Consider the following 24,113-nt stretch of genomic DNA (forward strand, 5'->3'; position numbering starts at 1 on the left):
TGGTGCCCCAAATTTTTTTTTTTTTTGGGGGTGTGGGGGAGAGTAGATGTACAGTTTGTCAATGAAATTGATGAAGAATCTTTTGAAGGATGAAATACTATTTAAGATCGATGGGCATTGGAAGGGAATGCCTCAAAGAGGGTGCGTATCTATGTTTTACTATACTAATGAGAGGTGTAATAAAAGTAGTTCCGACTCCAAAATATGAATTTGAGTGAGTCATATGTGCCCGCACTTTTATATTTAGATTTAATATAATTTGGGTTATTTTAATTAGATATCCAAATATTGCAACTCATAACCTTAAAATGACGTTGCTTAGTTTTCATAATTATAAGAATATATTTTTATTTTTATTTTTTATTATCTAATCTATTAAAATCCTTTAATCAATATTTTAAATTAAAAATAAGTCCTTTTTTATATGAGTTGTGATAGACTGGCTCAAAAACTTACTCAACTGACATGACATGGCATGTGCACAGATCATTGATATTTTTCCTTGAGATACACAAGGGGAAAAAAAATCTATGATTTTGTGCACATTCTACATCAGTTGAGTATTCTTTTTTTTTTTTTTAAAAGTTAGTTTATCATTATTCTATATGTGCGTCTACACATGCCACCTTCTAATTATCATATATAAAACTAATGGTAAATCATATGCGGTTAGGGAACCAAACTGCTGATCTTTTTTTCCTTTGTATCCCGAAGAAAAAGATGTATGGCTCTATATATAAATTGCGATCTGTGAGGAAATTTCTCTTATAATTAGTGTCATGTGGATAAGGAGTAACATATTCCAAGTTAATGTGATTGAAGTGTACCTAGTAAGCTAAGGAAAATATTAGGTCGACCATACTTTGTGGAACTAGATGATGGGAAGTTAAAAAAACAAGCCCATAGAATGAAGCAGAGATGTTGAGGTGGAGTGAGACTAGAAAAAGGCAATGTCATAAATAATTATTTTTGAAATCGTTCATAGGAGTAAAACTAATAGGAGACAAAATGAAGGAATTCGTTTTGGGTTGCTTGGAATATTATTACCCCACTCTCCCATCCAAATAAAAATAAAAGATTAATAAGCCTTACGAATGAGAATAAATGCTTCAGTGCAAATCATGAGTGAGAGAGGCAGGTCCTAATGTCAAAAGCTGTGAAAACAAATGCCTAGACTGAAGATGACTCTTGAGTAGAGTTGAATGTCCCAATGAATTATGTTGCAGAATCCAATATATTTTACTTAGCAGGATTTATGAACATAAGCTAAGCTTACTTTTCTGTATTTTTTTCCCTATGAGCCAAAGTTTGGCATATGCCATTTGTGATCATTAGGCTATTATTTGTATGCGATAGCATATGCGTACACACAACATGTCATACAACACAACGGGATTGACTTGGAGTAGAATGCCTAGAGTTTATCAAATAGGCTGATTTGTGGTGTGTGGATCCATTAAATGTAGGATGACACAAAAGAATGTGGCATTAGGTAGGGTTACATGAATTTAAGTTTTATCTACTTAAGGTATTAGTGTATTAAATTATTATACATTGTATTAAGATGTACAATAATAAACTTGTAGATGATAAAACTGAATGAAATAATTAACATAGGTTTAGAAGTCAAGAGATCATCACTACTTGGACGATCATTTGTTCTGCTCATTTTATTTAAATAAGATGGGATCCTCCTCACTCTAACCCTTACCACCCTTGGCAAATTTTATAATTTAGCTATAGAGCTGTAACTTCATGCATGAGTGTGGGAATAGAAGTGTTGTTCATAGACAAAGAAAGCTGTTAGTTGGTATGTCATGTTGGTGATGATTTGCTTCCATACCAAAATATTTGTTACATCAGCCATGTTGGGAGCCATCTCTCTCTCTCTCCCTCTTCTTTGTGGTGTTCTGCATTGGGGAGTTAGCCAGTGACCCCTTCTCATTTGTCTGCTTTTTATTCTCTCTCTTTCTCATTGCCAACAATAATTTGAAAATTACATCCCTTTTGCAACCCATGTAACAGAAGAATTTAAAAAAAAAAAATTGGGATAATTTTAAGGTAACCCTCTTAATTTTGTCAAAAATTAGATATACAACACAGAATATATCCAAAATGCCCTCCTCTTCAACCTCTTGCCAAAATCCTTTTTAAATTTCTAGGGTATATAATTCTTACCAACATGGTTTAAAATATTAGAAAGTATAGATCGATAAGTATCGGTATTGGCCAAGATCGATACAAAACATTGAATGTTTCGAGAATGTATCGATATGTATTGGTTTGTATCGAATGTCTTAGTTGATAGTGTTTCAGGTATTTCAGTTACCGAAACATTCAATCGATACAATATATTAAACCTTACTTACCAAAACCCTTGATTTTTCTTCTTTAAAAAATCCAATTTTTTTAACCTCCCCAAAAACACTATATTTCTCATGAGGTGTAAAGGTCAAAGGAGATATAGAATGTTTAGGTTAAAACCAAAATGCTGAAGATGAAGGCAATTGGGTCATTTTCATTCTCTCAACAAACCTTCCATTTGTCATTTTATTTCATCAGTGGATGGCATGGAAACATAAGTGTCACTAGCACATAAGGATGTGGGGCCAATTTGGTCATTTGTTTGAAAAATTAATAACCTAGGGTTTCTCAAACTTTCACCAAAATTACTAACTTTTTTTTTTTTTTTTAAATTTATAATTTTATGAACAAACCTTCTTCTATTTGTCTTTTTATTATTTGATCATCAGTGGATGGCAACTTAAGTGTGGGTAATATACATTGGGTGTGGTGTGGTGTCTGCACTTTATCCTTCCATCTAAGAAGAATCCAGTGGGGCCCACTGATGCCCACCCCAGTCACCATCTATCACATGCATCGTTCAGGCCAATCACATGCTCCTGATCTGTAATCTTCTCCAAAGATATTTTTTTTCCTTTTTTTTCGGAAAATGTGATTCATGCATGTTTGTAATATATATATAATCAAGTAATTTTAATTTTAAAATTAAATAATTTTACTAGCTATCTCAACCCAAAAAAAAAAAAACAAACAAATAATTTTATAACTCGACATCTGAAAACTCACTTCGTTAAATTTGCAACATTCGTTAAATGAGTAATGATTTTCTTACTACTCACATGGCATACACAAAGTACTCTCTTGACGTGGTATGTGCTAGAATCATAATATTTATTTCTTGAGATACACAATTGCACATATTTATGAGGATGTACAGATGTGGGAGACTCATATTATCACGACTCTTTTTTAAATAAGCTCGTTCAATACCCAGTAGAGAATTTTTATTTTATTTTTTATAAAAGAACTCTTTATTGGTTGAATTTTTCACTTTGCTTCCTTATTAGTGTTGCATTATTATTATTTTCGATGGTCATAAAGAAGTTAGTCTCACTTATATTTTTTACTTAAAAAATAAAATTATCCCATTAAAACCTGAGAGGTACGTCGATAGGGAAAAATACACTAAAATACAGAAGTAAAAGTAAAATTTTGTCACAACTTTACGAAAGTCTAGGATTTAAGGGAGAAAACTTGAAATTCTTTGAATCTAAGGAGGCATGTACATTAATTATCAAAAGAGATAAGTCCAAGAAATGGGCCATTGAGGTTGGTGAACTCATGAAAGTACAATGATAACAAAGACTCATCTTAAAGATTTTTTGAATCAATTAAATGAATTTTATTCCTCCATTCTACTGTGTTTACAGTGAAGTATTACTCCTATTGTTGGAGAATGCGATTGGATTTATTCTCTTAATTAAATTACAACGACCCGTATATTAGGGTTTATAGTCAAAATAAAGAATAATCTTAAATAGAAATATAATTCTAATATAAGGAAAGCTAATTATCTTATCATATTCTATTCTAATCTTCAGAGAAGATGATTTAGTATATCACGATACATGTTGTTTTATATAATCTTATAATATTTTAATATCAATTACATAGCATTTCAAGCTCCTTTTCTTCAAAGATTATGGAAAGAAACAATGTTCGATCTTTAAGAAATTATATATAATCCTAATCTTAACTTAATAAAATAAGTGGTGAATTTGATGACAACCATTTCTTTTCGATTATTAAGAGGGAGATTAATAATTAAAAAAATATCTATTATATAAGTCAAAAATATTTTTGAATTTTAAAAATCCACTATTATTCTTATCTCTTGATATTTTTGAGACATGTGCATTGTCTAAAGATATGGCTCGAGATAAAGTTGATTGACGAGAAATAATTCATGATGTCGGGGATACGAGATCAAAATTAACTATCCAATATTTTGATTAAGTGATGAGTGGCTATGATTTATCGATCGTTATTTGAGGTCCCCATATCCATATTAAAAAAATTATATAGGAATAATTTGAATGAAATTTTACCTATTTGACAAAAAAAAAAATATTAACCTATACCCTACTGAATGTAAATAATATATTAAAAAAATAGATATTGGGTTAGGTAATATATGATGTTTTTAATATTATTTTAATAAAGAATGAAAATTTGGTAATTGAAAATGAATAAAATAATAAAATAATAAAATAATAAAATAGAGAGAAGGAATAATTGTGTAGAATTTTTGAAAGGACGGGCAAGAAGTGGGTGTCGTTTGTGATGTCGTTCTCATGCAAACGGGAAGGATTCCTCATTGTCCGGTGGGACCCACATATCACATATTTGGGCCCACAGCCACGTCATCATCGATAGAGAAATAGGGAGAGAGGAATCTTTACAAACTGCAAGACGACACCCTTCTCCCCTTTTCCCAGCACACATAATAAATATTTTAATTTTTTTTTAAGTATAAAATTTAATTAAAGAAATAATGCAATTAGGTATCTCAATGGGCCGGGTTGTGGCCTGGTCCATTCAGGACTAGGTTTGGAATCCAAGTGGCTTTAACCAACTTAGTAAATTGATACATACAACGATTGGGTTGGGTCGGATAGGTCCGATTCAAACTTGGAAGTTAGGCACAGCCCAGCCCAACCTGATAATTTTTATTTATAAAAATGTTTAAAAAATCTGATTAGAACAATGGTTGGCCCAGATTCGACCAAATTTGTAATAAAATAGTTTGGCTAATGAACTGTTGATTTTTTTTTTTTTTTTAATTATCTTTGTATAAATAAAGATATTTACAAATTTATTATTTATAAAAAAAAATTATAAATAATTAAGATGCTAATTGGGCTTTGACACATATATAACTCAGTTGGTTTCACATATAGTAAAGTAACTTTGAGGTTATGGGTTCAAATCCAATTTACTCATAAAAAAATAATAATAAATAAATAAATGTTAATTTAATTTTCAGTAAAAGATAAAATATGGGATAAATATTGCATTTTCTCTGATAGTACTTGTCATTCTTAATAATACTAAAGGACATTATAGCCAATGTACTTTATTAGTTTTTTTTTAAAGAGTTTAAATGTTGCAAGGACATATTTGGAAAAAAAAAAAAGGGCCGAAAATGACACTTAGCTAAAGGAGTGGGTTCATGAAGTTTACTTACCTTATTTGAGTAAACAAGTTGAAATAACACAATTTAAATTTTAAAATCAATATTCACATATTTGTTATATATTTGGAAGAACATTTTAGAAAAATAATTAAACACAAACATCATATTGAAGCAATCTTGTCTACCTTTATGCCGGTACACACTATATCTCTCTTAGATCCTTCTAGACTTTTAGTCAAGATTTTGTTGAAAAAAGGCTTTAAAAGTTGTAACAAAAGCCTTGACTTTGTAATCCATGTCGGGCAGAAGCTGTTTTCCAAGCTAACTCTCTCTCTCTCTCTCTCTCTCCTTTTCAATTGGGATATTTGTGGGAACTGTGGTTACAATTATTCTTCATCTCCTTTTCCTTGGCTTGATGGTGAACTTTTTCTCTTCTGATCGGTTAATAAGATATTTTTGATTTGGTGATAAAACAAGTAGAAAGTTTAGCAATAAAATAAGAGTCGTGTTAGAGTGACCTTAGTAGGGACATTTTGATGTGGTGGCGCACATATATCCGTTGATGTATTTTATATATAATTCGAGAAAATGTATCTATGGCATGCACGCGTCACCACGTTAAGATGTCCCTTGTGTGTCCCCCACTGAGGTCACTCCAACATTAATCAAATAATAAAATATCCTAAAATAAAATTTTATACTTTTTTTTTTTCTTACTTATGTTCATTATATAATTTTTGAAAATCTTTGGTTGTATCATATTTAAATCTATGTACGTCATTTTTATAAAAAATTATTAGAGTAAAGATTTTTGACGTCCTCCCTCTAACATACGCTCCTTGACGTGGTATGTGTTAGAATCATATATTTATGGGGATGTACAATTGTGTATATTGAGAAAAAAAATCTATGATTCTAGCCCATGCAACATCAGAGAGCGTAGGGGGATGTATGTCAGAGGGGCGTCAGAAAATCAAGACTCAAATTATAATCATGTTATTTTAGAATTTGTGTTTAGGTTCTTTGAGTATGATAGGCATGCATTTGTTCGTATTTGATTGTGGTGCTTTCTATTTTATTTAATTTCCTTGATACATATTTGCTTATGTTATCGTTTGCTCAGCAAATGAAGCACCCGCTACCATCATGTTGAATTTTCGAAAAATTTGGGATTTCACTTTCCCAACTCAAGATGATAGATGTGAATTTTCTCTTGGACAATGATTTTTTCTATTATAAGATAATAAAAAAAAGGTTTTTTTTTTTTTTTTTCTCTTGAAAATTTCTTCATTAATTTTTAAAAGAATAATATTGAAGTGACCTGAAGATCAGATCTTACAACATATACCTTGACGTGAAAGTGTATGAGAATCATAGATACTTTTCCTCGAGATATGAATGAAAAGCATTTATGGTTCCTATTCACTTTCATGTCAAGATGTGTGATAGGAGGTCACTCCGATAAGACTCTTTTCAAAATATTCAAAATCACGGGTCTGAGTCATTGATTCATCGAAGTTTCCGAGTCAAATTGGTGGTGACTCTGGGTAAGTCTGGCTGAGAGTCGAGTCGACTCGGTCAAATTTTATAATTGTGAAACTAATATCACTGCCTGTATGATGTAAGTTGCAACTGTTTGTTAAGTTGTCAGCTCCACCTGATCCAATCACTTGGTAATTTATTACCTCGAGTTTCGTGTAAGGGTCGTACTTGTTGTTTCTGCTACTTGTCGAGAGAAAGGGTGCTCCAGAAGGGGACCATGTCCTCCCCTTGTCTCCTTCCCCTCTCTCTCTCTCTCTCTCTCTCTCTCATTATGTAAGTCCAGCAATAGACACATAATCTCGCCCCTAAATTTCACAAAACTCTTGCAAAACCTTATTTTTTTCAACTTCCTTACAAAAATCTCCCTTGATAATTTACCAAATATTTTTTAATGACAAATACCCCCTTCATTTATTAAAAATAGAATGCAATATCTCCAACTAATTACAATATTATTTTATTTAAAAAATAAAAATACACAAATAAATTACAACAAGTCTATATATTTATTTATTTGTATATATTAGAGTTCGCATGTGCCTACAACATGGGTATCATCTTTAAGTTTAACTGATTAAAAATGAAAAAATAATAAAGTTGAACGGGTATTATTAAAAAAATTCAGGTTAAGAGAGTAAAAAAAAAGAAAAATAATAAAATTGACGTATTATTAAGGAGGAGATGAGAAAAGATAATAAAGTGGATTTATGAAGTTAAAAAAAAAAAAGATAATAAAGTTAAAAGTGTATTATTAAAAATAAGATAAATGAGGAAAGGTAGTCAAATTAGAAGGATATCATTAAAATAAAAAAAGAGTGGGGAGGAGATGAAAGACAATATAATTGAAAGGGTGAAGAGGAAAGACAATAAGGTGAGTAGGGTGAAACTTAAAAAACCTGAGTGAGATGTCTACCCCCTACAAAAATAATAGGAAAGACAATAAAGTAAGTAGGGTGGAACCTATAAAAGTTAAGTGAGACGTCTATCCCACCACAAAATAGTAGCAAACTGGGATATTTATCCCCCTATAAAACTGTAACAAAATAGGCCCTACGATAGCAACAGATGACTTTCATTTGACCAAAACACCTTATTTTCTGATAGAAATACTAAAATTACAATTAGAGGTATCCTCTCTATAAATAAATTTGAGAAATAATACAATGACCTCAATGATATAGAATATTAATGACCCCACATCCAAAATCTCACATAATAAATCTAATGGCCCACTGACCCCATGAATGTTCTGGTTCACTCTCTAATGGGAACTAGACAAAAAAAATCGGCCTAAACATTTTTTATAATATATTCAAAATCCAATGTTTGTTATTACATTATTTCCATGTTACATGTTGCAAGTGTAAAATTTTACTCTTCTCGACCTCTATTGAAAATTTAATAACTTTCTTATATTTTATCTACAATAAGAAATATTTCTATCATTTAATAATAAATTGTATTATCAAAGAAGAACGTAAGGTTTTGATATATATAATTTAGAGAGAATATGTAAATATTATCTGGGTAGAATTTTATCTTATCAACCCAATACATGGTAAGGAATTGTTATTTTTTTTCAAAAAATACCAAAAGGAAAACTCGTTGGGTGTAGTGGTCAGGACCTCCCTCCAAGAAAGGAGAGGTCTTGAGTTCAAACCCCCTCATCATCACCCATAGGGATTTGTATCGACTTATTTTGTATGTGTTATTTGTGGTGTATTGCATGTACTTGGGGGATTTGAGCGAGAGAGATATGGTGCTCTAAGAGACCATTGCCTCACCCCCATTAGTCAAATCGTATCCTTGTTGGATCATAGTCCACTCTTAGCTCGTGTTTTTTTTTGTCCAAAGATGAAATTCTCAATTATGTTGGTTGAAATCTATAAATTGTGCATGAAGAAAAGAGGAAGAGACAAGATTTTCATTAAACTCTGCTGGATTAGTGAATTATTGAAAAAGGTAAATTATTAATTTTTAAATAATAATAATAATAAGAGAAGATATTGAAAATGAAGTCATTTCAATCCTTTTTATCAAAGTTTCATGTTTTATGGATGGTCCCTCAAACAAGACAGGAAGAAAAAGAGCTTCTTGTCAGTTTGACTTTTCGTGGTTATCTCAAATAAACAATCTGAAACTTCTATTGCACCACTTTTCCCATATGATGACTTATCCGATAATAATTTTTTTCTACTGTTTCTCTAATGTTTTTTTTTTCTTAAAAAAGAAAAGGATTTTCCAAGAATATTGCAATTTGCAGAAGTAAAAATGAGCATTTTAAAACAATAATAACTTTCTCCATTTTGGTGGAAAAAAATCCGGATTGGGTATTATTTCGTACCAATCCAATAAGGATTGGATCGAACCTGGAATTGATCCGATAAGCATTTGTATCAGATTTTTATCGGATCTTAATATTAGGATCCAAACCTGATGCAATAACAATTGAATAGGATCCTGATCGGGCCAACTTGATTTGACATAAAAATCTAACAAAACTTCATACATTTACACAAACATATAATATAATTTATGTATTTTCTAACATTTTATGACATTGGAATATAGTTGATCCAGATCCAGTCTGATAAGATATCGGATTAGAGATCCTTATCGGAATCCAAACAAGAAATTATCAGATTGGATATCGGGTCTGATCCAATCCATTGATAGCCCTACCCCTTGTACCAAAATCTAAAAGCCAATTCTCTTTTTAACATTTTCCTAGTTACAACCAACCAACATTAATATTTTCTTCGAAAATCCACTTTCTTACAACTATTTTTTTCTGAAAAAATTAATTTTCTAAAAAAATAAATCCTAAATTTGATGAGAATATGATCAGACAACCGACATTTACAGCGATGGTTGCGTAGATATATGTGTAGGATTAAATGTAATTAATATCAAGTTGGTTAGGACTTATGTCAGAGTCATTAACCTAAAGGTTGGAACAAAGTCGCTATCTATCAAATACTTGAATAAAACCTATTGATTGAATCAATTATTGAAATTGGTCTTTCTTAAGTGTGTTTTTTAATATTTGGGAGTTGCTTTTGAAAGAGAGATTCGATTGTGGGCCCATAGAATTCGGATTTCGATTGATGGTAATTTGTGGGTCCAAATTTCATTGACCCAGATGCCTTCACAAAATTATTGAATTAGAAAAAAAAAAAAAAAATGAATTTGTAATTTAGAACCAGTTTAATTTCTAAAAATCGGCGGAACTGGCGGTCCAATTGGTCCCATTAGTGAACCTTCAAATTATTATTATTATTATTTTAATGATATCCTTTTATAAAAATAAATTAAGGTAATTTAATAAAAAATTAGACATTTTTAATTTTTTAAATAAATGATGGGTCGAACCAAATTGAACCTGGGTCTAAATGCGGTCCATCGTTCCAGTTTAATACATTTTTGGTCCAGCCACATATCATTTTTAAGAAACATTTTTTTTAATCTTTAATTCTGATTTGATTTTTCTATCAATGTCATAAGTCAAAACAAGTGTAGCTTGATTTGCACTAATTGTTGACTAATACAGCATTATTTGCACCAATAATATTGAAAGTGAAAAAGTCTAGGCATCACCATTTGACATGGAAATATAATACCTAGAGATTCCATGTCGACTCGTTAGCCAAAAAGTGTCTTTCAAAATAATTTGGTGGTTTAGCTTTTTGTCTTTGTTAATTAATCTTGAAACCAACCTTTTTGTTTTGTTTTTTTTTTTTTTTTATCTGATTAATTTTTAAGAAAGAAGTAATTTTTTTGTGGGAATCTTAACTCCATGGTAACTTTAAAATTTTAAATAAAAGGAAAATCAAATAATTAGATTTATTTTTCTCTGATGTCTAGTTCAATTGTTGGCAACAAATTTGAGTTTTTTGATGGGATTCACAAAACAAAATATCAAATGATTTGATTGATGAACATGGTGATATAGAGCGCTCTCATTCGATTCACACTTGATCAGCTGAAAATGATTTGTAACTTTGTTTTTCAAGAAAATTTGGTACCACTTATTCTTTAGAGGTCAGTATGCCTTTTTCTTTGTGTTTTATGGGTTGAAAAGTGATTTTACTTTCTCTAGAAAAAAAGACTTGTAGTCATGCTTTTTGTTTTTCATTTCTCCCAAAATTTATATTTGGTAGATTGAAAATGATGTTTTCTCTCTTAGAAAGGGCTTGTAGCTTGGTCTTCTCTAGATGCTGAAATCTAATTTTTCTTGAGATTGCCGATCTAAATTTAAAGAGTTTTTCTTCTTTGGAGATAGAATCTAATTAAGTATTCTGAGGAAAAATGATTCAAGAATCTATAGATCGCTTGTGAGGTTGTTTTTGTATTGATGATGCGTTAACTTTAGAGAAGGGCTTGTAATTAAACTTGATCTTCTTTAGATGTTAGAGTCTAAGGGATCAAATCTTTTGTGTAGAAATGATTTAAGATCCCATTAATGACCTTAAAATTTAGAGACCTTATGAGGTATCAGACTTGAAATTATTGTTTAAAGTAAAAGGAACCAAACTGACCTATGGGGCCCATTTGTGACTTCTAGGAATTTTTTGACAGATATATTGACCTTTTCAGTTTACATGCACAATTTTGGTTTCTACGTTCCCATTAGTACATTTTGGATTGATCCCGTTACCATGCAACTCCTTGGTGGTATGTTAAAGGCAATCTTAGAATTGTAGTAGTATCTAGAGGTTTTTTTAAGGATCCCAATGAACTTCTACTTTTAGACTCAGAGAATCCCATATCATCTCTAGGACTTGGAGAGGGCTTCATATGGGATTTATTTAAGAGTAATGATAATCTAACACCCCCACGCGGTATACTAAGAATACTCTCCAGATGTGGGAAGTGCCAGAATCATCATTGGGATACATAACTACACATATTTATGGGCATGTGGAGTAGTGTATCCCAAGGCATAAAGTCTATGGCTCTAGCACATGCCACGTCAAGAGAGTATTTTGAGTAGGTCACATGCTGGTGTTAGATTATCATGACTCTTTATTTAATATTTTGAAGAGTTGTGTTCGAGTAATATTGAAATTTACATCGTTTCATACATTGCGGATGTGAAGGTGCCCACATAATCATTGATACTTTTTCACTCTTATCTCAATGAAAAGCATCTATGGTTCCATACACACATCCATGTCAACAATGTGTGAAACGATGTAAATTTCAATGTTACTTAAGCATTTTCGTATTTGAAAATTCGATTTTGCGGTTAAGTATTTAAAAGTATAGTAAGGTGTTACCATTTACATTTGATTAGGAAGTTTGAAATTGGCTCGAACATCCCTATAAATCTAAGGGTGTTCAGGTTGGATTATAGAATCTGATTCTTGCTCATAACCTGGTTCTAGAATATGTCCTTACACTTGGTTCGAAAAAGATTTTCCCATTATCAGAATAAAAAATAAAAATAAAAATAGGACCCATTTCTTGATATTTTAGAATCCATTTCTTGTGATTTTTGCGATAAAGTGATGTTATTGTGTTTATGTACGTAATAGCTCACATTAGAACTGCAAAAATAGTCATGAAAAGGTGATTCTGATTTTAGTTTCCAAAATAATTTATTCAAACAACATTATATGGATTATCGAAACCGGTTTCTATAAGTTTATTTTGACAATCCAAAATCAGAATCCGAAATAATTAAAAATCTAACGATCCGAACAAAACACTTGCCCTAGATTATATATTTCTCTCACCATCAGTTTCCCCTACAGCATGTAATCTTTGCCCATTAGGGTTGGTGTGGTGTATTAATTCTTAGACCTCAAGTACTTTGCTATACAACACAATGATTTATTCATTAAGGATCAAAAGACAATTAGTGCAAGTTATTATAGAACAACCACATTTTGTTCTTATAAGAGTAAATTTTTTTTGTTTTCTTGGTTTATTAATTGGATTTTCTTTTTATAAAGAAAAACCCAAAACCCTATATATGTTTCAAGTAAAAGAAATATAGACAAAAGGGTTGGTTTCACAATTACAGCAAAAATTTCTAAAAGAAATCTAGAATTTATGACATTTAGGTGATTTTAAGAAATTGATAGAGCAGAGTTCTCTTTGTTGTTTAACTAAGAAACCAACACTCAACGTCCCATAAGAAGAACCCTAACGTGCTTAAGAGGTCTTGAACTGTTACCATTAAGACATTTTGTTTCATTTTTTTTCTTTTGTGGAATTTTATATCTTTGGCCACTGCCAGACTTGTGGCTAAAAATAACTAGAAATGGGTGATCAAAATTGGCCCCAGATTTGGGGGATAATGACTTTGTTTTCAAGAGTGTCCAAAGAATTTATAATTAATCACATGAAGGTCTCTATCTACTTGCCAATTATTGAAAGATGCCCCCCCATTTTCAATAAATGCTACACAAGCCCCTAAACTCAAAAATTTAATACTAATTACTATGGTTTAGTAACTTTAGTTAGTTTATTCTAGGAATTAAAATATAAGTACTTAAATAATCTCCATCAAAATTAAAAAAAGAAAACAAACTTGGAGCATATAACCCATAGGTTAGAACCTAAAAGGATCTCTCGCTCCCTTGGGATGTTCCAGCCTATTACCAGAGAAGACTAATGAACAAGATATTCCTAGAGATGCATGACAAATCCATCGGATATTTCATGTTTTAACTTTCGAGACTGCATCTTTATATATGAGTCTCTTTTGAGGGGGAGCAATTCGTGAAATCAAATACATTCTCGAACCTTAGGGTTAGTTCTAGTTGAGCTGTTTATGGTCATAGTAACAAAGTTTGGATTCGATAATTATTCGTAAGGCTTTAGTTCGATTAGTTCAAGAAAGTTTCAAAAAAAATTTGGCAAATCTTGGAAGATGTAAAATTGTTTTTTTTTCTGGGCTCAATCAAACCTCATCTTCTTCAACGTCCCTAAAATTCCAATATTGTCCTAAGATTTGAATGCTCAAGAAAATAAAAAATTCAAGGTGAGGGATAAAATGTACCATATTTTGTGATTAATCGAAAAATCATCAATTAATTCATCGATTTGTCAATTTAATCAGTTAGTCTCTTCTTCTGAGAATTTTGCAATTTTTTGAAAAAAAAAAATTGGAGTGACTATACATGGTAACGCTTTGTCAATGGAATAGGAGTCTTTTGGTCATTTTGGTTAATCTCTTTGTGAAGACCAAGGGCAAATGATATATCATTCGTATACATGGAGATAGGGTTGGAAATGATCCAAAATATATTTAATGTCTGAATAAGTCCAATTTGAAAAAGTATGAAAATTGCATTTTCAGATCGAATTCGGATTTACCCCAATCCGCTCTGGAAAAAAAATTTGATCCGAACATATTTTAATATTTTTTTATTCTTAATTTTATATAAATACATATAAATAACATGTTTTAGTCTTTTAGGATTCCTTTTATATTTGTACTTGAAAGTGGATTTTAAAAAAAAAATTATATATATATATAAACAACGTTTTGTCTTATATGGCAAAAAAGTTTTGGAATGGAACTAATTTTTTGTGAGTGAGAAGATCATCCTCACAAAAAATCTGTCAATTGTAAACTTCTAACCTTATGAAAAATGGTTACAAACTAACCGTAAAAATGAACAGTCCACGATTCTTCAACTTATAAGCTGGGACTAGTAATTTCCATAAGGGCTGATGTATTGTGAGGATGATCTCCTCACCATACAAATCATCCTCACAAAAAATCATCCATTCCAAAAATTTTTGCTCATATAAGATAAAACGTGTTGTCTAGAATGTTGTCTACGGAGCCCAACCCTATATGTATAATTGAACATTGATAATTTGAAAATAAGGCACGTGTTCTGATCGATTTTATATTAAGGATGAAATGAAATGGATCGGATTCTATTCGCATATTCATTAATCATATTGGATCGACAACATGATTATAAAACTATATTGGAGTGGTACTCATCGGTACCAAACAGATCCTTTGTCAGCTCTACATGGAGGGGTACGTCAAAATGGCCCTCAAGTAATACGGTTGGTGAGAAATATTTTGACCAAAATTTGACTACTTTAAAGAAAAACTAATTATTCTGATATGGATATAGAAGGAATATATAGATAAAATTGGAGGGTGTTTTGGGAAACAAAAAAGGTGCCGTCGTTGTTGAAAACTTTGGTAGCCTTCGTTGTTTCTAGAGACAGTTTGTGGACGCCGGGTAGCGTCAAGCTGTGGACTAGCAATTAAAAGCCTAACTGAAACTGAAATATTCCAAAACAAATCAACGCGCACTGGTATTGATTCTGTACTCTGGGAGTTAGTTAAAATTACCCAAGTATACCCAAGTAAACCTTTCTCTAGGTGGACCTGCACAAAAAATATTACTATTATTGGTAAATTTTAATTGTTTGATTTAAGTATCTCTTTCATATATATATATATATATATATATATATGGGGGGCGTTCAATGGCCAACTTTTTAGCAAACTTTTTGGCAAAACATTTTTCAAAACATGAGTTAGAGGTTTTGTAATGGACTGATTTTTGGCAAGGATGATCTCTACGGTGAGGAGATCATCATCACCAAAAATCAGCCCATTCCAAAACTTCTAACCCCATCAAAAACAGTTTACAAAAAATGGACGGTCCACGATTTTTCAGCTGGTAAACATGGGTTAGAAGTTTTGGAATGGGCTGATTTTTGGTGAGGATAATCTATTCACCGTAGAGATCATCCTCACCAAAAATCAGCCCATTCCAAAACCTCTAACCCATGTTTTGAAAAATGTTTTGCCAAAAAGTTTGCCCTTGAACGCTACCCATATATATATATAGGGAAATGTTCAGCACCCTAAGTTTTACCACACACTTTAACAAACGTTTTTTGTCCTACATGGGTTAGAAGTTTTGGAATGAGTTGATTTTTGGTGAGGATGATCTCTATGATTAGAAGATCATCCTCCCCAAAAATCAGCCCATTCCGAAATGTTTAGCCCCATGTTTACACGTTGAAAAATCGTGGACCGTCCATTTTTTGTAAATCAATTTTGATGGGGTTAGAAGTTTTGGAATGAGCTGATTTTTGGTGAGGATGATCTCCTCACCATAGAGATCATCCTCACCAAAAATCAGCTCATTCCGAAACTTCTAACCCATGTAAGACAAAACGCATTTGTTAAAGTGTGTGGTAAAACTAAGGGTGGCGAACGGGACCCATATATATATATATATATATAGGGAAATGTTCAGCACCCTAAGTTTTACCACACACTTTAACAAACGTTTTTTGTCCTACATGGGTTAGAAGTTTTGGAATGGGCTGATTTTTGGTGAGGATGATCTCTATGATTAGAAGATCATCCCCCCAAAAATCAGCCCATTCTGAAATGTTTAGCCCCATGTTTACACGTTGAAAAATCGTGGACCGTCCATTTTTTGTAAACCATTTTTGATGGGGTTAGAAGTTTTGGAATGAGCTGATTTTTGGTGAGGATGATCTCCTCACCATAGAGATCATCCTCACCAAAAATCAGCCCATTCCAAAACTTCTAACCCATGTAAGACAAAACACGTTTGTTAAAATGTGTGGTAAAGCTTAGGGTGCTGAACGGGACCCATATATATATATATATATATATATATATAAAATGTTACATAGTTCCGAAGACCATGTAGATTCTAGAAGGAGGTCCTCATTTGAGTCATGTAGACTATCACATTGGCTAAAAGGTTTATATTAGATTTTAAAAAATAAAAAATAAATATAATTTTTTTTTCTTGATCAAAGGTTCTTAAAATGGAAACTTTCATATTTAAAATGCATTGATCAACGATAAAAAATATCATTTTCTCAACATTTTCAGATTTGGAATTTTGTGCTTTGCATTCACGTGCCACAACGATGTTTTTGGGAGCCAGGTGGATGTGTGGTCCAGTAGATAGGTGGTCCTTAGGTTCATGTAGATTAAGAGGAGAAATTTGGAAGGTGTTAACTTAGTTAAGTTGGTCAGGCTTGAAGAGTGTTGATTTCATGACTTAGGTTAAAATTTTGTTCAACCAACTTAACCTCTCTTGATAAAATTTAGAAGAGTCGTGATGGTGTGACCTCAAGATTGTACCTCATATTGCACACCCTAACGTGAAAGTGTGTAAAAGTCATAGATGCTTTTTGAGTCCTATCTTGATGAAAATCATTTATGGTTCCTACGCATTTTCAGGTCAGGATGTGCGATATGAGGTACAATCTTGAAGTCACTTTAGCATTATTCAATTTAAAATTCTCTGTCCTTTTTTTTTTTCTAAATTACTTTCATTTATTTTCATAAAAATGTTACTTTCGAAAGTAATTATAGCTAAAACAAGACAACAATAATCATAGTTTATCAGAGAATTCCAATTTATTTTACTAGACCATTGGAATTCTTGTTTTGTCGATCAGGATTTCATGTTTTGTCATGAGTCATCAGATCCCAATCCTAAAACTTAAGGGATTTAAGATATAATGGTACGGCCAAAAAAATAAAAAATATAAGCAATGCAATTCTAATCAAGACACCTAGAAAGAAACGCTGGTTAAACTAAAGAACAAGCAACATATTTAAGAGACCATTTCTTTTATTTAGGTTTAATTACATATAAAGAAAGTACATTAAGTATAAAATTGCTTTTGGAGTGTTGACATGATCGATGTCTACCAATCATACAAAATTTATTAATTTTAGAAGATAATAATAAGAAGTAATACTCCATCTGTCTCTAGGGAGGTGAATGTTGGGTTGTTAAGAAATAATGTTTGTAAAATGAGAGTAATTAACAAAGATAAGATGCTGAGATAGACGAGCCATCAAATTTGGCTAAATCCAAGCAAATTCAATGGACCTTGGTGTCAAATTTACTTTTTTTTGACAAAGTGAGTGGTAAAAAAGTGAAAGAAGATAACATAAATAAGTATATTTGAGTACTTTTATTAAATAGCTAAAGTAGTTTTTTCTTTTATTCCAACTGTTAAATAGGGTCTTAATCTAACAGTTAGGATAAGTTTCTATGTTGTAATGGTATAAATATAATAATGTTGGGATAGTTTTACATCAATTAGGTATTTTTCTTCTAGGGTTTGAGAGAGATGGGGGAGAGTGGTGTAAAGGGATTTTAGAGCTTGGACTTCTTTGATCTCAGAGTCGAGAAGGTTTATTTTATTTGTTCATGGATGTAGGCATTATTGCCAAACCATGGAAATCTTGATTATTTTTTTTTTCTAGTGTGATCTTGATTTGTATTTTATTTTATTTTTTTATTGTTATCTTTACCTATGACTAATAACAAAACACCTAAGGGGGGAAAAAGTACTTTTGCATACCTCAAGGACTCCAAAATTTTAAAATATATATAGAAGAAAAAAAAATAACACGGATTCAAATAGCAACAAAAGATATGAAAGAAAGTAATTAAACTGATATAGGATTCATTAAATAGTACAAAGGTGAAATACTAGGAGTCATGATATGTACACACATACACACAATTGCGTATGTAGATTTGTAGAGCACGTAAGGAGATGACTTTAAGCATGAGAGTGTGGCTAGCATTTTGTTGAAATACCAAAATGAAATAAAAGAAACATAAATCATAAATCATAAATCAACTAAGCCCTCTCGAGAGGTGGTTTAAGAATAAGGAAGAGAGTACATAAATACCATAGAATAAGGTTTGATCTATTCACGGGGATTTCATAAACATTCCATTTCAAAAATAGAAAATTCTACATAATTGGGAATATTTGGAGGATCCATACATCTAAATCGAATTTGACAATAGAAATAATTTGATGCATACTATCAATTTTTTATAAGGATATCAAATAGTTACAAGTAAAAGATTCGTGTGAGATAAGGTAATCATGAAGCATTGATTGATGTACCTTATAATGACCATAATTTGTAAACCTAATTACCATATCGAGATATAATTTTAAAATATTTACCAAAAAAGGCATATATCTATTTTAGTGTTTTTTTTATTTTTACCAAAAAATTTACTTCTTGTAGAATCACTATCGTAATTTTACTTTGCATCCTTTTTTATGAACCTTAAATAAAGGGATCGACTAGTTGCACACCACTAATTGCTGGTTGTACACCAATTTAAAAAAAGAGTCCATATTTTTTTTATATATTTTTATAACCTATTGATTGCACTTTAATATGTAATCTTTAAGGATTTAAAATTTATTCATAATCTTGCAGTTTTGTATTCTTTACTCGTGCTCTATTTCCTTATATGATTGATTTCTCTCATGTTCTCTTTGGAATCAAAGTGTTTCTAACAAAATATTTTGAAACGTGCAACTTTGTAAATGTGATTTAGAAATGGTTAAGCATTCCTTGCAAAAATTACTGAACCAACAAAAACTTCTACAAATATGATTGAGGATGAAAAACAAATTGAAAAAAAAAAAAACAGAATGCAACATTTTTTAATTAATTTTGGAGTGTAATCATCTAAATGGAATGCAAAAGGGAATTTTTAAGTGATGAAGTGCAATTGATAATGAGTGATGTGCAACTAGTCAATCCTTAAATAAAAGACCATTTGTAAGACACTCAAGACAATTGTATTAATAAACTTAAGTATTAATTTGAATTCACTAAAACAACATATAATAAATACCATTTTGGTAAAATCAAGTAAATACCAAAACATGTATATCCCCTTCTTGATAAATATATTTAAAAGTGTCCCAACTAGTAATTCTAAAATCACAGATACCCGTTTGTACTTTCTTTTAAGGATATAATCTGACTCTTAAAAACATTAAAAATAAAACAAATAACCTATTTAAAATTATTTTTCACCACAACAAAGGTAAAATACCAGCCTTGATGATATTTGAAGCCGTTTGATTGGGAGAAGATATTCCTAGAGATTCCCCAAAAATTTGAATGTCTAGAAAATAAATCTGTAATGAACCTTAGTTATTATATATTTGAGGACCATTGTACAACAAAAGGGCCTATATAGAGAGAGACACAATGAGAACCGTTGGATGAGTGTGATTGTTGAAAAAGTTGCTGACATTGTCTGTGTACGTGCGCAACGATTTGAACCGTTTTGCCTTATTTCCTTGACATGTAATAGGCAACCCCACGTGTCGTAAATATATATATCTATATATATATGTCCAGACACAGATATAGGATAACGAATGACGTACGGACGCCACTAGTCACCTCCATTGTAAAAACGTAGACCGCTTTAAGAAAGCCTTGATCTTGTACTCTGGGGAGTTGGATAGCTATCATACTCCAAATTTCTTTTGCACGACAAGTTGGATCAAGTGCACACCTAGTGAAAAGAGTGAGATAATAATATTTATTTCTAACTGGACCCCACATTTTGCTATGTGGTACACGAAGGGGAACTGATGTATTTAGCTAATCAACTCCTTGTAGTACAAGATTTGCAGTCCTGTTGTAAAATATTTGAGATGCCGAGGTCACTATCAAGATCCCCATTTCACAGAGAAAAAGAAAAGATTCCAAGAAATTAAAATGACTGACTAGTGACGATACAGATAGCTACTGTTCATAATGTACAGGCATCATCCATTACTCACAAACCCAAGAACAAAATGGTGATCCTGTACTCCGAGAGTTGGGTATCGGATTTATCATAATCTAGTTGGTGGGGGCCTACACCAAGAATTAGAAATTATCTTAATTCTTGGTTAGCTAGGTACCCTTCAAATCATGTTTGAGCCGATGGAATCGAACCCCACACCATAGTGAAAGGAGTCGTGATTTTCTAACTCCCCCCCCCCCCCCCCTTTCAAAAGAAATACTCTCCTGACGTGATTGTACACTTGTGTATCCCGAAGAAAATATATATGATTCTATGCATAGTCACATCAAGAGAGTTTGGGGAGTGGTTGTCAAAACCCCGGGGGGGGGGGGGGTTCATTTTAGTGAAAGAGTGCCCGCGCCAAAGTAAAATGAGGGACTGCTTAGCCCAATTATTGGAGCAAAGACTCAACAAAGGGAGGGAGATGCGGCGAGGGAAGAAAAATGCTTTTGAAGATTAAGATTGAATTTATTTTCCATTGAAAATGAAGCAAATTAACGGAAACTTAAAAGTCATAGTGCACCACTAGCAAACAAAGGCCCAACAAACAAATGGCGTCTCAACCTCTATTTGGTGGGACCTGCACGAAGAATTACCCTAAGTAGTAAGTTGTAGTATACATTGGATTGGAGCATTTTCAACGGGTGAGGCATACAAATCACTTATGATACAAAAATACAATAGTCCAAAAGCTAAGTCATACAAATCCTCATGAAAATTACTAGGGGCAAAGTCAGGATTTTGCTCATGTGGGGGCAACCAAGAGAAGAAAAAAATTTGTGTCGACAATTAAGAGTGAAAAAAATAGTTGTGAGGGCAACTAAGAGTGGAAAAATAAAATTGTGGGGGCAATAGTGGTAGATTTCTTTATCTACCGCTAAAATCTGTTTCAATAGCACATTAGTCCATAGAATTTAATAACTCTTGTGGGGGCAAGTGACCCCACAGCGCCCACTCTAAATCAGCCCCTGAAAATTGCTTAAATCAAATGGTTAGAAATCACTAATCAATATAGTCTTGGCATGTAGTTATATCAAGAAGAGTTCAAATATGAGTTGGTAGGCCCTATGGTTGTGGATGAGTCCATAGCTCCATGTGGAAAAAAGAGTCAAATAAAAAATGAGAACTTGTATTGTCACACAAACTTTTATTTATGACAAATTAATCCAATAAATAAATAAATGACCTTGGAGTACCTAGAACTATTCTTTTTTAATCACAGTCCAGAATGGTATCTTGTTCCTATAGTGAAGTAAGGTGAACAATAATATTCCAATTGATTTGTTAATTCTCAAAAGAATATCGAATAATTGGATATCAAAAACTTATTGATTCGCATGGAATACCAAGTAATTTGAAAACAAAGAGTAAATTAACTAAGAACAATAATTTTACTAATAAAAAATGTTTTCTAAACCATAGCATTTGTCTATAAATAGAGACCCAAAATCTCATATCTACCCGAAATAGAATTTTTTTCAAAGTGGTAAAATTACTTCTAATATATATGCTTAAAATTACTAATAAAGACACTAAAAAAATCCAAAAACTCACCAAAAACACTAAAATGGAAATTTCCTAAAAAGGAATCTTTTACTAAAAATACTCAATTTAACCCCCTAAATGATTGAATTTTGAGACTTTAGTAACATGTATTCCTCATTGATACCTACGCATGGATATATAATAGTAATGATTCTGAGTTATGATCGCAAAGTTATGATCCTCTGAAGTTAGGGTATATGTTTACCTTTTCCTTTAGTCTTCTTTTGATCAATCTCGTCCACTGCCTTTGTGTACCCTTATACTGAAAATACTCGATTTAACCCCCTAAATGATTGAATTTTGAGACTTTAGTAACATGTATTGCTCATTGATACCTACACATTGATATATAATAGTAATGATTCCAAGCTATGATTGCAAAGTTATGACCTTAGAAGTTAGGGTATATGTTTACCTTTTCTTTTAGTCTTCTTTCTATCAATCCTCTCCACTGCCTTTGTGTACCCTTATGCTATATATGATACCTACATCATATAGCAATATAAGGTGTCTACGTGACACATTGTAATTGGAATTTAAAATACATTCGGCTGCGTGAAATATAGAGAACAACTTGTTTAGGAGTCCAATGTGTTTTAAACTCTAGTTATAGTGTGCCATGTAGACATTATTCCTATTCTAGAGGAATAGGGCTTCCTTATCGAATCTTAATTCTTCTTTTTTTAATTATCGCACCCCATTTCTTCACTTTTATCCCCAAAAGCATAGAAGAAAAAGGAGCAAGGATCAGATTGTGAGATACAGAAAAAAGGAGAAAACAAATTAAAAAGAGAAAAAATAAGGAATACATCACAAACAACTTCTTCATCATCTTCAATTGTTTGTTGTTACCATCCCCTGCTCATCCTTTATCATCTACAAACTAGATCTAGAACAATACACAGAGCATATATGTTGAGTTTTCAAGATTGAAATAAGTTGGAATCAAGGTGAAAAGACATGAAATTAATTCAAACAGTGGATGACTTCTCGGGGATCAAGATGAAAAAAAGTCATTTTGGTGATAAAAAAAAACTCACTTCCTATATTTACATTTTTTGGTCGAATTTTAGGATATTTACAGTCCTATTTGTTTTAGAAAGTTATATTTAGGTATTATTCTAAGGTTAGTAAATAAGTTTGGATGCGATTAGACTTTTAGAGATTTTTTTAAAATCAAGTGACAATTCTTACCATAGAGATTATCCTTACAAAAAATCAGTTCATTCCGAAATTTCTAACCCATATAAGACAAAAGGTTGTCAATTAAATTGTCAAATAAGGATTGTCACTTGATTTCAGTCCTTTAAAAATATTCTACTACCACACCAACTTTTACTAAGAGCACCCTATAAGAGCTAAAAATATATTTTTACTAGGGATTGGCAAAATTACCAGATCAAGGTAATCGGATCCCTTCTAATCCGATCCAACCTGTAAACTTAATTCGAAGATGTATGTGGATCGGCTTCTTTAACCAATACCCCTTATCTTGCTTCCTCAAAATGGTTCGACCACCTTAACTGACCCCTCTATTTCATCCAAAAGAGGCTCAATCTCCTCAAGGAGTCGACACATTGTTAGTTTCATCCAAATAAGGTTTGGCCTCCTTAAGGAGTCGACCCTTTGCTATTTCATTCGAATGAGGTTCAGCCTCCCCAATAAGCTGATCCCATTTTACATCTTCTAAGCTTTCTATCAAACATTAAGTGATATGAACAATTTATGTCAACAACATCAATTATTATTGCTGATACTTCTTCTTCTCCTCCTCCTCCTGCTCCTGCTCAATAACTTATGTTATTGCTTCTTCTTCTCCCCCTCCTCAATAGATTATACTATTGTTTATTTTCCTTCTCTTATTGTTACTCAGTAGCTGATACTACTACTATTACTCTTACTTTTTG

The sequence above is a fragment of the Akebia trifoliata genome, chromosome 7 (assembly GCF_017979445.1).
Source record: "Akebia trifoliata isolate Shusen 1 chromosome 7, ASM1797944v1, whole genome shotgun sequence".
Taxonomy (NCBI): Eukaryota; Viridiplantae; Streptophyta; class Magnoliopsida; order Ranunculales; family Lardizabalaceae; genus Akebia; species Akebia trifoliata.